This window comes from Pteropus vampyrus, unplaced genomic scaffold, assembly GCF_000151845.1.
Source record: "Pteropus vampyrus isolate Shadow unplaced genomic scaffold, Pvam_2.0 Scaffold104, whole genome shotgun sequence".
Taxonomy (NCBI): Eukaryota; Metazoa; Chordata; class Mammalia; order Chiroptera; family Pteropodidae; genus Pteropus; species Pteropus vampyrus.
Genome location: NW_011888885.1, coordinates 3088930 through 3091381, shown reverse-complemented (window position 1 = coordinate 3091381; position 2452 = coordinate 3088930).

The window sequence follows — 2452 nt, the reverse complement described above, 5'->3', positions numbered from 1 at the left end:
AAAAATTCAATAACTTAACTATTCTAAATACCTGAATGTTTCATATATGCCAGGTGTTAGCTATGGCCCTAACTAGTGAAGATCAGAAAATGCTTATACCAGCTTAGGCAGGGGAAAATGAAACAGTACAGGAAGTTAGCTTCAACAATAGACGCTTATGAGTTGAAGAAGAATGTCACGTGAGTTGTATCAACCTCTGTCTGAGAGAATTCATTTCAATAAAGTTTACAACCATCTCATTTTTCTGTTCGTCTAAAGCAAAATTTTAAGTGCAAGCTGCTGTGTTTGGCACTGGGAATAAAAAAATTAAAGACTGTCTTCCCAGAGTTCACAGTAAGGTAGGAAATTTAGCTACTAAACTTGATTATCCTAATCGAGTGTTTAAAACAAAAGTTTGTACCGAAGATTGACCTTATCTGGGTGAGTCTAGAAATACTTTGCAGAAGAAAAAACATTTGAACTGAATTGAACAATAAATAGGCATTGTGTGGAGAGAGAGTAAATAAAAGGACATTAAGGCAGCGGAAACAGCATCTCAAGGCACAGATTTATGAAAGAGTATGAGACAATGGGGAAAGGCCAAAGACTTCACTATAGTGGAATATAGACATCTTGAGAGAAGTGAAAAACATTGCAGTACGTGGGATTACAAGAGTCAGCATAAGAAGAGCTGAGCAGACTTGGAGCACATGGACTAAATTTTCTTGTTTGTGAAGAACCTTTGATAGTTTCAATGTGTCGAAATATATTGGCAATATTTATGGTTTAGAAAGATCTTGTGATAAGCAGAAAAAATACCCCTCTTCCTCCCTGAAGATGTCCATTCTAATCCCCAGAACTTATGAATATGTTACTTACATCACAAAAAGGATGTTGCAAATGTGATTAATTTAAGGATCATAAAAGGGGGGGGCGTTATCCTGGACTATCCAGGCAGGCCTAATATAATCACAAGGGTCCTTAGAAGTGGAAGAGGGAGGCAGAAGAGAGGAAGAGGGAGATTTGTTACAGAACATGAGGTTGAACTGATGTGACATGAGGAAGACAGCTCACCATTGCTGGCTTTCAAGGTAGAGAAGAGCCAGAGCCAAGGAATATGGGCAATACTGGAAAGATGGAAAAGGCAAGAAAGCTGATTCTTCCCTAGAACCTCCAGAAGGAATGCAGCCTGGCTGACACGTTGATTCTAGCACAGTGAGACCATTCTCCCTCATTTCAGACTGCTGACCTACAGGACTATAATATAGGAAACTTCGTTGTTTACGCCACTAAGTTTGTGGTAATGTATTATACCAGTCATAAAAATCAAACACAGATCTTATATAGAAATGAAAGGACCCTGAGGATAAGCAATGCCTTTCCTGTTTTCTTCTTAGATATGGCTCTTTGCCTCTTTCAGACTCTGTGACTAAAAACAGGATCTTGAACACTGCTCAGATATAAAGCTTACGATTCTACAATAAACGAGAAAAGCTCAGTCTTAGAAGCTTGAGCTATCGTCTCAGATCTGTCAGTCACCTACTCTACAGTCTTGGAATATGTTCTCCAAAGGCTGAGCCTCACTCAGTTTTCTCATCCAGAAAATAGGAAAGATAATACTTCTCTCATTGAGTTTCTATGGGGATTAACTAAACTAAGACTCATAAAGATTCTAGCACAGTCTTTGAGTATACATGTTTAACACATGTTCATTCTCACTTATTTTCCTAGATCTCACATTACAGTAAAACATCCATATGCAATCTGGGCTGTTAATTAAGATACCAAGTGATTGATGCAAATATAAAAACTAGCAGTGAAGGTCTGGGGAAAATGACCAGAATTTGATGGTAATAATACGCTAGGAAAAAAATATTTGCATACCCCCACACATACACACACATACACACACCCATGCATCCCATGCATGCACAGAAACACACAAATAAATTGCATGATTGACTGGATTTGGGCATTTTCTTCTGGATATATATAGAGAGAGAGATGAAAAATAACTTGCCCCTCTGCCAGAGTTTTGTTAACCCACTCAAATGTGTGGGATGAATATGTACAAGGCAGTCCTAGTGAGATTCACCAGACAAATCTAAATCATCCCTTGAGGTGTTTGATTTTCTTTATTGTGTTCTCCCAGCAGGATTTTATTTTTTATCTTCCCTTAGTTTTGTAACAATATCCTGGACAACAGTCTAGGTTTTTAATTAAAAATCTCAAGTTGGTGTTACAGTTGAGCAGCTTAGTTTTGTATCACTGAACAAAGAGCTGTGGCAGAATGTTGTTATTCCCCAAAGGCTGTATCTCCATCATGTGTTCTACATGCCATATTCCATTACCTTTTTAAAAAACAGGTGCTTTGTTTTTATCTCCTTCAGACCTAAGTAGAAAAATGTCACCGTCTCACTGAATGGCCTATAGATCTTAGGGAGGCAAAATACCTAAAAGTTATTCTGCTAAT